The sequence below is a fragment of the Canis lupus genome, chromosome 27, assembly GCF_003254725.2.
Source record: "Canis lupus dingo isolate Sandy chromosome 27, ASM325472v2, whole genome shotgun sequence".
NCBI classification, from domain to species: domain Eukaryota; kingdom Metazoa; phylum Chordata; class Mammalia; order Carnivora; family Canidae; genus Canis; species Canis lupus.
This window is the reverse complement of record NC_064269.1, coordinates 34,217,582-34,232,497: the sequence shown is the minus strand read 5'-3', so window position 1 is coordinate 34,232,497 and position 14,916 is coordinate 34,217,582. Positions and strand designations below refer to the sequence as shown.

At 37.4% G+C, this 14,916-nt stretch overlaps 1 protein-coding gene and 1 long non-coding RNA gene across 3 annotated transcripts in view; one reads left to right on the top strand and one right to left on the bottom strand.

Annotated features, from left to right (window-relative positions):
* Positions 1–3,780, top strand: part of LOC112665400 (uncharacterized) — a 41,682-nt gene extending 37,902 nt beyond the window's left edge. The window contains exons 3-4 of the long non-coding RNA XR_003140355.2: positions 2,122–2,205; positions 3,366–3,780. This is a non-coding gene — a long non-coding RNA (uncharacterized LOC112665400). The remainder of the gene's footprint in view (positions 1–2,121; positions 2,206–3,365) is intronic.
* LRP6 (LDL receptor related protein 6) overlaps positions 1–14,916 on the bottom strand; it is a 162,252-nt gene that overhangs the window by 143,758 nt on the left and 3,578 nt on the right. The gene's annotated exons all lie outside the window — the stretch shown is intronic.

Below are 14,916 nucleotides of genomic sequence, written 5' to 3'. Positions count from 1 at the left end.
AATCTCATAAAACCTCAACAGCTGAGGAACTGCTTCTTACAGATGAGCAAAGAAAGTGGTTTATTGAGATGGAATCCACTCTAGTAAAGATGCTGTAAAAACTCTTGAAATGACAACAAAAGTTTTAGATTATTACATCAACCTAGTTGATATAGTAGCAGCAGGGTTTGAGAGAAATGCTTTCAATTTTAAAAGAAATTGGGAAACTAAAAAATTCATTTGACCCACTGTGTTGCAATATTCACTTAATTACCATGTCCTGGAAGCAAAGCTGCAGTATCTGCAAGGTACACTTATACTCTTTCTCAGGTCCTTTGAATTCTTATTTCTGATTTAATGATTTAATCACATAACACTCATCCTGTTGAAAATTCTCCCTCTTCTCCCACTGACTTCATGCTTCACCCTTACAGCACAGATTCAGCTCAGTATCTTCAAAAATGGCAAAACTTAGAGATAATTAAGAACTTCAATGTCCTTCTTACAAAATTTGGAGTCTCCCCAAATTGGCTCAGCTAAAACCTCTCCTTTCCTATCACCCTCTACTCTTCCTTTGTCCTTTTTTACTTCCCTCAACCTTCCTGTCAGCTACCTTGAATCCTTTATCCATCCTCCTTTAATACCCCAATCTCCTCCAACCCTCTATCTACCCACCAGCCCTTTCCCTTCCCACTCCAAGCCCTTAACTCCCTGTAGTCACCTGAGATTTAAAGCTTCCTTTTCCCTACTAGAGACACAAGGAGCTGTCAGGGACCTTATTAAAAATACGAATTGGGGACACCTGGGTGGCTCAGCGGTTGAGCATCTGCCTTCGGCTGATGTGTGATCTTGGAGTTCGGGGATCGAGTTCCGCATCAGGCTCCCTGCATGGAGCCTGCCTCTCCCTCTGCCTCCCTCTCTCTCTGTCTCTCATGAATAAATAAAATCTTAAAAAAAAAAAAAAAATGAATTGGAGAGGTACCTGGATGGCTCAGTCAGTTAAGTGTCCAACTCTTGATTTCAGCTCAGGTCGTGATTCCAGGGTCATGAGACTGACCCATGTGGTGGGCTCCATGCCCAGCATGGAGCTTAAGATTCTCTCTCCCTACTCCTAACTCTGGGAAACAAACAAGGGGTAGTGGAAAAGGAGGTGGGCGGGAGCTGGGGTGACTGGGTGACTGGCACTGAGGCGGGCACTTGAGCACTGGGTGATATGCTATAAGTTGGCAAACTGAACTCCAATAAAATAAATAAATAGGGGATCCCTGGGTGGCTCAACGGTTTGGCGCCTGCCTTTGGCCCAGGGCGCGATCCTGGAGACCCGGGATCGAATCCCACATCGGGCTCCGGGTGCATGGAGCCTGCTTCTCCCTCTGCCTGTGTCTCTACCTCTCTCTCTCTCTCTCTCTCTCTGTGACTATCATAAATTTAAAAAAAAATTTTAAAAAACTTTAAAATAAAATAAATAATAAATAATAAATTTAAAAAACAAAACAAAAAAGATTCTCTCTCCCTCTCCTTCTGCTCCTCCTCACTGACACTCACATGCATGTACATGCTCTCTTAAACAAACAAAAACCTGGAAGTAGGCTGGATCTTTTATCCATTCAGATGAGCTCTGGAGACACCCAGACGCCCTTGGTCTTGAGTCCCTCACCCAAAATTTAGCACACAGCCCCCATAAAATTACACATCAGGACAAAGAAAATCTTTTTTTTTTTAATTTTTATTTATTTATGATAGTCAGAGAGAGAGAGAGAGAGAGAGAGAGGCAGAGACACAGGCAGAGGGAGAAGCAGGCTCCATGCACCGGGAGCCTGATGTGGGATTCCATCCCGGGTCTCCAGGATCGCGCCCTGGGCCAAAGGCAGGGGCCAAACCGCTGCGCCACCCAGGGATCCCAGGACAAAGAAAATCTTAAAGATCTCCACAAATACTGGTGGAGACACTTCAGTCCTCAGACTGACTGAGCAGGTAACCTCAATTTGCCTCATCTACCAGAAACACAATCATGGTAAAAATATAAAGGAGGAAAGAGTTTTTACATAAACCGCCAGCAGGTTGAAACTTTCAAACTGAAGCTATAGGCTCTCTACTTATTTGTGTCTGTTTGCATGTTTTTATATCTATTGTTGATTTTAGGTGAAGAGGCAAGCAGGACAAACCAGGACAGGCCTGGAGGCCTAAGGAAGGGGCTTGTCTTTAGCTCAAGAGCTACAGAGAAAGGTACTGAAGATAACTACTTGAAAAAGATTGACTGGTGATGTGAAATAGATGTGGAGAAAGAAGCTGGCAAGGCAGTAAAATTAGACAAATCAATTAGGACTTGCAGCACTCCAGGCAAAAGAATGATCGCTTAAACCAGGGTACATGGGTGACAGGATGGTCAATGAATTGCTTAGAGAGAGAATACTCTCAGTTCCTCACTGTAGAAATGAGCACAGATACCTAGAGAGGTCAACTGACCTCCCCAAAGTCCTACATTTAGATGGGACAGTGCTGGGGCTTCTTCTTTCTTCTCTTTTTTTTTAATTCTTATTTTTTAATTTTTTTTTATTTATGATAGTCAGAGAGAGAGAGAGAGAGAGAGAGAGAGAGGGAGGCAGAGACACAGGCAGAGAGAGAAGCAGGCTCCATGCACCAGGAGCCCGACATAGGATTCGATTCGGGGTCTCCAGGATCACACCCTGGGCCAAAGGCAGGCGCCAAACCGATGCGCCACCCAGGGATCCCAGTGCTGGGGCTAAAGCCGTGTTCCCCAGTACTGGAGGTCTATAGAGGGGTAAAGTAGGTCACCAGGTCCTTCACACAGGGCATTTAAAATAAATGTTATCATCATATGGCCAAGCTAATAACCAATATTAATGAAAATGTGAGCAATAGCGTTCAAGCAGCCAATTGATGGACCCCCAATAGGGAGACACACTAACCAAAACTTCTCTAATACTTAATCTTCATAACAAAAACAAAAAAGCCACCATATTTGCATATAATACTTTGTATTTTTAATAACATGCATGATTCCATTTGGTGTCCATGATTTTCCTGTGAGGGTTTTGGGTCAGGTGTCCCTACTTTGCTGGTAATTAAGAAAACAAAGACACAAAGCAGTGACCTATCCATGGTCACAAAGCCAATCAGTGAGGAACCTAGATTTCTTATGGGTTCCATATTTTCTTACAAAAACCTGCTCATTCTGACACTTACCCATATGCTTTCCCATAACCACAATTCTACTCTTCTACAATGATGCCAAAAAGGCCAATGGAATACAAGACAGTTATACATATAATGACAATGATTGCAGCATGCTTACTGCTTTATATATAGTTTCTCATTCAATTTTTACAACAACCCTGGGAGGTATCATTATATCAATTTTACAGATGAAGAAATCAAGACTCAGAGATGTTAATTACCTAACTCAAGACCATCCAATTATTAAGTTTATGATGCAGTGGGGAAAAAAAAAAAATCAATCCCAGGTGTGACTCCAAAGATGAACTCCAACCATCAACCCATATTTCCCATGTCTGGGTATGTAAGGCTCTCAGCCACTTCTTGTGTAATCTGTATCATATCAAACCTAAAATAAGTTTAGTGGGCAATAGTAGTTTTCAGTGAATCCTTCATAATTATTTTTTTTTAAAAACTTTTATTTATGCAGAGTAAGCAAACTGAAGTATAGCTGACACACAATGCCACATTAGTTTCAGATGTACAACACAATTCCAAAGTTTATTCATTATGCTATGCTCAGCATACATGTAGTTACATCTGTCACTAAGAATGCTATTACAATACTGTATGTTTTTAATGTAATGTGTTATATGTATATAAAATATTTTCTTTCCTCCAGATGGTATTACCAATTAAATTTTAGATTATAAAATCCTTTAAAGGAGTTCTATTCTAACTGGCTTGAAAGTAAATAATTGTTCATATAAATTGAATATTCCTAAGACTTTCAGAAATTAAGGAAATTAAACTACTTTCAAAAGTATTTTTATAGAAACCAAACCAAGTACTTTAAGAATCCAAGGTAACAAACATTTAAGTAAATCTTCTGCAAATGAGATTAGTTCAATATTATTGGTTTAATAAAAACAGCTATGTTTTCTGAGTTATCAACATGAAATTAAGATAAGCATACATTTTTATTAAACCTGGCTATGTTCTTCCTAAACTTTTACAGGTTTACTGACAGAATAAACTAGCATCATATCTACATTTGCATTTAGCCAAGTTGAATCACTGTTCTGACAAATATTATTTCAGTAGTAACTATGTTTTGTAATAAGTCAACTTGAAGATAGTTTCCAAAATCTTTTAGTTACTTAAAACCTAAGAACTGAGGTGCCTGGAACGCCTGGGTGGTTCTGTGACTGAGCATCCACCTTTGGCTCAGGTCTTGATGCCAGGGTTCTGGGGTCAAGTCCTGCATCAGGCTCCCTGCATGGAGCCTGCTTCTCCCTCTACCTGTGTCTCTGACTCTCTCTCTCTCTCTCTCTCTCTCTCTCCTCTGAATGAATAAAATAAAATCTTAAATATAAAAGAAAGAACTAGGGTGCCTAGGTGGCTCAATCAGTTAAGTCTGCCTTCAACTCAGGTCATGATCCTAGTGTCCTGGGATTGAGGCCCATGTCAGGCTCCTTTGCTCAGAGGGGAGCCTGCTATTCCTCTCCTTCTCCCTCTGTCCCTCCCCTCTACTCTTCTGTGCGCTCTCTCAAATAAATAAATAAAATCTAAAAAAAAAAAAAAAAACCTAAGAACTATGATGACTTAATGCATGGATATTTATTAAATACCGAAGTCATTTCTTTTTTTTTTTAAAGATTTATTTATTTATTTATGATAGACACACACACAGAGAGAGAGAGAGAGGCAGAGACACAGGCAGAGGGAGAAGCAGGCTCCATGCCGGGAGCCCAACGCAGGACTCGATCCGGGACTCCAGGATCGTGCCCTGGGCCAAAGGCAGGCGCCAAACCGCTGAGCCACCCAGGGATCCCCCGCTGAAGTCATTTCTAATTAAGACAGAAAATAAATAAGCAGTTCAAGTTTATACAGTTTTTTCCTCTTACTTTTATAGTACCAAGCAGCTATAGATACTTGAGTTTATTTATAGGCATATTCATTTTTGCCATATTGAGAAGTGTATGGCTATAAAAAGTTGTAGGATGTGTATTCATAGCTCTGCCAGTCTACAGAAAAATGATCGTGCATGACAGTTCAGTTATGTGACTCTGTTTTCTCTGTAAAACAGCAGTAATTTATAAATCAAAGTCTTATATTTAAATGAGACCCTACTAGGAGAAATAGTGACAGAAAAGAACAACTTTGTATAAGGGTATGCAGGATGTGTTTTTATTAAGGAAAAGGAAAATAGTCTCAAAGCAAAATGACTACTTGTTCCAGAATAGAAAGAGCAAGATGAAGGACAAAACCTGAATGGATATTAAATGTGGTAAAAAGTTTATGGAAAAGAAATGTTTTTGTGTGGTCAAAGCTGGGTAAGATCTGATACATTTATTTGTAAGAGTCTCAAAAAGTGCTTTAGTATCAAATACAGTTACTCACACAAAACGAAAATTTGATCTTATATTAAAATGACAAAATTTTCTTGAGTCTTTGGTCTGCTCTTAAGAAAGAGGTTATAAGGGGCATCTGTGCGACACAGAGTTGACGAAGTGTCCACCTCTTGGTTTCCACTCAGGTCATAATCTCAGAGTTGTGAGACAGAGCCCAGCATTGGGCTCTGCATGGAGTCTGCTGGAGATTCTCTCCCTCTCTCTAAAAAAATAAATCTCAAATAAATAAATAAAGGTAATAAAAGGTTTTTCTTTGCCTTCTGAGTAATCTCACTAGAAGGCAAAAATTCTGTATCCTATGAATTGAATTTCCTGAGCTTGATGCTGACTTAATCCTATCCTGATTATTAAAACAAAGTTCTCACTTTTGAAAGAGCTATGGTTCATCATGTTCCTTTCTATGTTTACTTTAAATAAAATTTTTTGACACTTTGGTAAAATAGGTAGCCAAGTATTTCCCATGGTCCTATTTAATCCAATGTTCCATCTCCAAATCTCCTGACTTCTGACATACTGCTTTTTCAAAATCAAATCCTAAATGATATTATTTTGCCTCATGACTATCTTTGAAATTTTCCGAAGGGTCCCTGGGAATTAATTATAAAGAATTTCTTCTTTCACCTTGTAAAAAGAGGTATTAAAAATATTTAGGGGGGTGCCTGGGAGGCCTAGTCCGTTAAATGGTTGCCTTTGGCTCTGGTCATGATCCCAGGGTCCTGGGATTGAGCTATGTGTCAGGCTCCCTGCTCAGTAGGGAGTTTGCTTCTCCCTCTCTGTCTCCCCTCACTTGTGCTCTCTATCTCTAATAAGTTATCAAAATCTTTTTTAAAAAACATAATAATTAGGTTCATATGATCAATGTTATGATTTGCATGGGAAGCACCGTTCAAAATCAGAAGTGATCCTTCCCTCCAGGTTAAATCCACATGAGTAAAATGTTATCATCATTTCCGAAGTTATATGAAGTCTAGAAATTTATCAATACTCTCATTGTCCATAATATGTTTTTATTTATCAGGAGTCCTGGTGCTGCTTTGCCTAACATTAAATAATATTGTATCATCAATAATTTCAATTATATATTTTTTATGTTGACTTGGGTCATATAAAATAAATCTGAATACACTATATTCTATTAGGCCAATGTTTCTCAAACAGAATTCACATCACTTAAGGAATTTTATTTTACAAATGTTTAGGACTTATTCCAAACTTACTAAAAATTTTTACGTAATAATCTTGATGTATTCATTTTGTTGTTGTTTTTGGCTCCCTTCCCATGCCACCCTACCACCACCCCTTCCTAATCTTCATATATTCTTGATGTGCTCTAACTATATACATGATATGACTCAAGATTATTATGTATTTTATGTTTTTGTTCTCTGCAAAGATCATATCCACTTATACACATAAATTAAATGTAATATCCACTCTTCTTTAAAATAAGGTTAATTATTATACTTACAGATATTTTGTCTAAAATTTTTTAGATTGACCTGACTTTGGTTTGCATGCCACAAAACCACCAAATTTCCTCATCACTTGCATGTTTTATAACAAATTCTCATCAAATCTTTCACTTTTAAAATTATCAGTAGTGGGACACCTGCCTGGCTCAGTCGATAGAGCATGTGACTCTTGATCTCTGAGTCATGAGTTTGAGCCTTACAGTGGGCAGAGAGATTACTTAATTTAAAAATTAATTAGTTAATTAAAATTGTCAGGAGTAAGTTAATCACCACCATTTTAAGCCCTTTGCTTCCCTGAAAGTGCTTGCAAATCAGCTATAGTTAAAGTGCTCATCTTCAACAAAAAAAAAAAAAGGAGTAATGAGAAAAGGACTGTATCAGATACAGTCTGATACCTCCAATAGCATCACCTAAATAACTTTGAGACTAGACAGCGGACTAAGTCAGGATTTTCAAAAAGCTAGTGGAAAAACAGACAGATTCATAAGGCTACTAACCCAAGATCTACCAGAACAAGAAATAGCAGGACAGAATAAACTAATGAAGGATGATTACAAGTTTTAAGGTATTGCCTATACTTTATAATGTCCCATTTTCTAGACACAAAGAACTCTTTTATCTATAACTTAATAATGATTTAAGCAGACTATGCTTTTGTAACCAGAAATAAAACATTTTTTCTTACTCCTGCTTAATTCAAAAACTTTTACTGTGTATTCTTATTTTCACACAATATAGTTATCTGCACAGCTTCAATAAGAGTGTGTCCCTCTAGCTGGAAACACTGGTTATGTAACCAAGGCTTTGATTGGAATGCCATATTTGAAAGCAGTGCTCATTTAATCAAAGATGACCAGAAAGTTTTAAGGAGCAATAGCTGACTTCCTACAGTGCTCACAGTTCTCTTAGGAAAACTAGACTGGTACCTGGCCTGGAGGTCCCAGCCTTGCAGGTGAAGTAAGCAAGATCACTTCCAGGAAGGCCCAGGAACCCTAGGATATGTTTGGGAACCTCAAGAATTCACCAGAATCTATAGGTACAAGTAAACCTGATTCTGAATTCTTGACTTGGCTTGCTTGGCTTCAAGAGGTTTTAAAAGTGCCCCTCCAGGGGCACATGGGAGGCGCAGTCTGTTACGCATCCAACTCTTTCTTGGTTTTAGCTCAGGTCATGATCTCAGGGTTATGAGACTGAGCCCCTCATAGGCTCCTTGCTCAGTGCACAGTCTGGGTTTCTCTCAAGGAGGGAGGGGCACACACTCTCTCTCTCAAATAAATAAATAAATCTTAAAAAAAAAAAAAAAGGTGAATTCCAAACTAAACTCCTAGAACTACACAAAAATAAAAAGCTTTTGCACACCAAAGGAAACCAAAACAAAACAAAAAGGCAACCTACTGAATGGGAGAAGATATCTGCAAATCATATTATCTGATAAGGGATTAATATCCAAAATACATAACAAACTTACACAATTCAATACCAAAAAAAAAAAAAATCTGATTAAAAAATAAGTAGGGGACCTGAAGAGACATTTTTCCAAAGAAGGCACAGGGATGACCAAGAGACACACAAAACAATGCTCAACATCATTAATCATCAAAGAAATGCAAATCAAAACCACAATGAAATATCACCTCGCACCAGGCAAAATGACTAGTATTAAAAAGACACAGAACAACAAGTGTTGGTGAGGATGTAGAAAAGAGGGAACATCATGCACTATTTGTGGGAATGTAAATTGGTACAACCACTGTGGAAAACAGCAAGGAGTTTCCTCAAAAAATTAAAACTAGAAATACCATATGATCCAGTGAATTCCACTCCTGAGTATTTACCCAAAGAAAACTAAAACACTGATTCAAAAAGATATATGCTCCCTTATGTTTGTTGCAGCATAATTTACAATAGCCAAAATATGGAAGCAACCCAAGTATCCATCAATAGATGAATGCATGAACATGTGGTGTACACGCATGCACACAACACACACACACACCCACACACACAATGGACTATTACTCTACCACAAAAAAGAATCAAATCTTGCTATCTGTGACAACATAGATGGACCTAGAGGGTATCATGCTAAATGAAATAAGTCAGAAAACAGCACATACCATATGATTTCACTTGTATGTGGAATCAAAAAACAAAACAAGTAAAACCAGACTATTAAATACAAAGAACAAGATGGTGGTTGCCGAAGGGAAGGGGAGGGGGGCAAAAAATGAAGAGGATTAAGAAGTACAAACTCTCACTCATAAAATAAGTCACAATGGTGATAAGTACAGCACAGGGAATATAGCCAATAATATTGTAGCAGCACTGTACAATGACAGAGCCTAACTATATTTACCGTGATAAGCACTGAGTAATGTACAGAATTGTCAAATCATTATAGTGTGCACCTGAAACTAATAACGTTGCACGTCAATTACACTTCAATAATAATTTTTTCTTCATGTCCAATCCAAGATTTTTTTTTTTTTTTAAGATTTTATTTATTTGTTCATGAGAGACACAGAGAGAGAGAAAGGCAGAGACACAGGCAGAGGGAGAAGCAGGCTCCATGCAGGAAGCCCGACATGGAACTCAATCCCGGGTCTCCAGGATCACACCCTGGGCCAAAGGCAGCGCCAAACCACTGAGCCACCTGGGCTGCCCCCAATCCAAGATTCCTTATAAAAACATTCAGCAAGGCAAACTCACAAGGCCTATACCTATATAAATAATCAGGTCAAATCTAATGAGATTAACTTCACAATGACTCTTACTCTACTGTTCTGGACTGAATGTTTGTGTCCTCCAAAATTCTTACATTGAAACTCTACTCCCCACCATGTGAAGGTATTAGGAGGTGAGGCCTTTGAGGAGTAATCAGCCCTCCTTAAGTGAAGTTATAAGGGTAGGAAAAAAGGTGGGGAGGCATGAGGGTGGTGTCCTCATGAGTGGGATTAATACACTTTTAAAAACTGAGAGCTTCTTTCCTCTCTTGCCATCTACTCTGTGAGGATAGAGAGAGATCAGCAGTCTGCAATCCTGAGATGATCCTCACCGAAACTGTCCATGCTGGCACCTTGATCTTGGACTTCCAGCCTCCAAAACTGTGAGAAATAAATTTGTTTATACGCCACCCAGTCTATATATTATTTTTGTTATAGCAAAAAGCAATAAGCCTCAACTGACTAAAACCTACCCCTAATAGTGAAAAACCTTGTCTTAAACAGGGAGACAGACCAAGTGCTCATGACTGTTTATTAGTTATCCACTGATCTGGTTTGACCAAACTTTAGTCAGGCTTTTCTCCTTTCCCACAAGCCCCTAAACTTTGGCTTGCCCTAAATTTAAGCAAGTAGATGGAGAACTTCCTCCCTTAACAGCTCATTCCAAGCATCAGCTGACCACAGTGGGAAAACAAATCCAGTTAAGCTATCCTGATCATGTAATCTGCTTATCCCCACCCTCTTGACTCAACCCATACAAAGTTCCTGCTGGCCCTGCTTAGTTGGTCTTCTCTGTCAAAGTTTTTTTGAGTCTGATTTTGAGACACTTGCAGATCTTTCAATTAGAGCATTCTCCCTATTTTAATAATCATTTCAAATTGTTTCTCTTTACCTAAATCTAGACTTGTTTTTATTTCAGTATTATGACAAATCACCTATTTGCAAACTCCAAATTACACTGATATTTATTTTCCTCTACTAAAAACGACTGGTATCTTTTCCAAAACTGTAGTCCCACGTAAACTTCGTTACACACAGAAAGCACTGCATGTGAAATTACTGTCCAGACTACCAGCAACCTAGCCTTAGGTTAGTCATTCACTTTTCCACTTTATAAAATGAAGAATTTGGCCAGGTAACTTCTAATCCCTTCTATTTTATTAATGTAATATGAATTTGGTAAAAAAAAAAAAAAAGTTTCACTGTGGGCTCTATGTAAGAAACGAGGTGCTGGTGAAGAGTGCTTCTCCAGCAGAAAAACAAGAACTATAACTTCAAAAAGAGATTTCAGAAACAATTTTTCAAGATAAAGATCCCAATGATCAAACCCATGCTCATACGAAAGAACTTCATCAATGGAATATTATTCAACCATAAAAAGGAAGTATTGACATGTGCTATGAACATTGAAAACATATATGCTAAGTGAAAGCCATACACAAAAGATCACATACTGTATGATTCCATTTATATGACATGTTTAGAGTAGGCAAATCCATACAGACAGAAAAGTAGATTAGTCATTACCAAAGGCTGAGGGAAAGGAAATGAAAAGTGACTGCTAAGGGGTATGGGGTTTCTCTTTGGGGTGATGAAAATGTTCTGGAATTAGACAATGGTGATAGCTGCACAACCCTGTGAATATACTAAAAACCACTGAACTGAACACTTTAAAACGGAAAACTTTATGGTATGTGAATTACATCTTTTTTTAAGATGTTATTTCTTTATTTGACAGAGCACGCATAAGCAGGAGCAGTGGCAGGCAGAGAGAGAGAAAGAGAGAGAAGCAGGATCCCCGCTGAGCAGGGAACCTGATATGGGACTGGATCCAAGGGCCCTTGGATCATGACCTGAGCTGAAGGCAGATGCTTAACAGACTGAGCCACCCAGGTGCCCCAAATTATATCTTTAAAAAAAAAAAAAAGGGGGTTAAAAAAAGTACTTGAGCATGATTACCAATGCAATAGTTACATACTAAAACCAGAAAACACATTACAACATCCACATTTCAAATTCAGTCTCAGATATAAACACAGATTTCTCATTAGTTTTCTCTATCTAATCTGTTCTAAAAAAATTATAGAAATTACAAATTTATACCATGTCTAATAAATAATTTGAGTCAAAACACAAAATGAAGCTCCACACAGATTGTATAAATGTCATAAAAATTCATCTTTTTATATTGCTTTAAATGTAAAATTTAGAATACTTAATACACGAAAAGCTCTGGTACATGGTGGTATATGAAGGGAAAAAAATCTATTCTTTAAACACTTTATTTCTAACAAAGAGCTGTTGTCTTCACTGGCATAAATCAAGAAATTTAACAAATAAAGACCATATAACGTGTAGCTAAGAGTTCATGTTAATGAAATTCAGACGTAGCTTTCTCGGACTTGCAAATACACAATCTTTAAATAGGATACATGGATATACTTTTTTTTTTTTTTTTTTTTTACATGGATATACTTAAATTACACCTCCCAATAAAGCTGGCCAACAATGAGAAAGACTCCTATACCTATATCCTGTACTTGATGTGATTTTGGTGTAGGAGTGATAAAGTGATGACTGATCAAGGCCTGGCCAAACATACATAATTTGATAAAGGTACAGTTTTCTAATATCTGAATGACCATTTTCTTGAAAAATATGATTACTAAAAATCATTTTTATTTTTACTGAGAAGGTAATAACTTTAGGCATAATGTTAATTTATAACTTAATAAATTTTTTTGCCTAAAAATATGATTTCACTTTGCATCCTCAATCTCCTAGCCCTTCCAAGCAAGGTATCACAGAAACAAAAATTAGCTAAGAGGATCACAGCATTGTACCAGTAATTTTCACCAAATAGAGCCAAACCAGGCACATTTTAATATTCTGTTTCACTTCTGAATGTCTTGAACCTTTTCTGAGGATAGTCACTACCACAAATAACACAAGTTTGAGAAACAAAGCATGTGTTAATAATATCAAGAAACACTATTTTCCTTGTATTTATGATGAATTACATTTTAAATTAATAATTTCATGGGCACATATCCCATTCTTAGGTTTTCTGGTCTAAATTCAAAGTTATTCACATGGAGCAGTGTTCGTTAAGGTGAGGCTCATTTTACAGAACATACATTAAAAACTCATACAAAGAGTTAAACATGCAATGCAGGAACTCAGTAGCATTCACTCATGCTACAGGGAGAAGTCTATCCATTGAATAACTTTATAATTTCCTTTTTTAAAAAGATTTTATTTTAGAGAGGGTGGGCACATGCGAGAGAGAGAGAGAAAAAAAATATGCAAGCTAGCACATGCTCAGGCTTGAGCAGAGAGGGAGAGGGAGAGAGAGAAGCAGACTTCCTGATGAGCAGAGAACCTGACACCAGGACACAGGGCTCAATCCCACAAGTACAAGCGAAGGCAGATTCTTAACCAACTAAGCCACCCAGATGCCCCTCAAATGAACAGTTTTAACTGCTGTAATGAAATAATAAAAAATTTTCTCAATTAAACAATGTTTTGATAAAATTATTTTGCCCACACTTAACTCTTAAATAACTATCACAATCAACTGCACTATTTATCCTCTAGTTTAATTAGTATACTCACTTAAAACAGTGATAAAGCTGCAATCCTTTAGAATGTAAAATAAATTTAATACAATGGCCATTTTAGTTATATAAAATAAAAAATATCAGAAGTGGGGTGCCTAGTGGCTCAGAGGATAGAGCATGCAACTCTTCAATCTTGGGTTCATGAGTTTGAGCCTCACACTAGGGGTAAAGATTACTTAAAAAAAAATTAAAACTTAAAAAAAAAAGAAAACATCAGAAGTAAAAGTATTTCATGGAGCTTTGGTTGCAGAAGAGTCAAAAAAGTTCAAAAACCACTGGCCTCAAACTATGGACTCCCTAAAACAGAGCCTGACACTTAAATGTTTTACTAGTCTTTCCTGAACATTAATACTTCTTTTAATTTAGCCATCTTAATATTAGGAACCTTTTATTTAAAGTCTACTACTGTCTCTGCACTATACTCTCCCACTGCAATTATCCCATCAGTTCTCACAGAAATCTTGTAAGGTATTATCCCCATATAACAAAAGAGGACACTAAAGCTAAGTAACTTGTCCAAGGGTACATAGAGTAGTAGAAGATCTGAATTTGGTTTACCAACAAAGTCGTACCTTCCTGCTGTAGTGCCCCACTTTATAACCTTCTCTGAATATAAACTTGCAATAAAATTTCCATGATGGGGGATCCCTGGGTGGCGCAGCGGTTTGGCGCCTGCCTTTGGCCCAGGGCGCGATCCTGGAGACCGGGGATCAAATCCCACGTCGGGCTCCCGGTGCATGGAGCCTGCTTCTCCCTCTACCTGTGTCTCAGCCTCTCTCCTCTCTCTGTGTGACTATCATAAATAAATAAAAATTAAAAAAAAAAAAAATTTCCATGATGAAACTGAATTTTTTCAAGAATATTTACCAAAGACCTAAACAGGTTACTGTGTTGTTTTTCAGGTATGTTCAAATTATAAACTTACATAAAATATTTTCCATTTATATACTCTCCACACAATCTTCTTTGATATTCAAAAAAAGATAGTTCTTTCTGATAGCCAAAGCATGTATAATTGTATGGAAAGAATACTTCAGTTCAGCAAATGGAAAAACCTCCAATTAAAGCAAAACAAAAAAGTCTCTGAAAAACCAAACCATGGGAAATCACTGTTAGGCTTCATGATAACAAGGAGCTGAAATTTTACTCATAGAAATTTTACTCATAACCAATGAAATTATTCCCTAGCCAGATAAGGAAACCTAAAGCCAAATAGGTAGGAAGGAAAGTATCAAATTCAACTATACAAAATTACCAAATCTCAATCACACTAATCAACCTAATGCTCAAAGGGTCATCCAGTCCAGCTCTCTCCAAGTGTGTTGCTTGGATCAAAGGTTCAGTAGAATGTTAAAAGAATTTATGGAAAAAATATTAAAGTTTGGGAAATAGTGGGTTAATCAAAATTAAAATTGGTCTTTTCTACATTCTCTCAGAGCCCTTAACATATTAATATGAATTATGCATCTCCTAAAGGAGGATTCATTATCTTCATGAAAATAAGATGTACAGAGTTTTTAAGTGACTTATC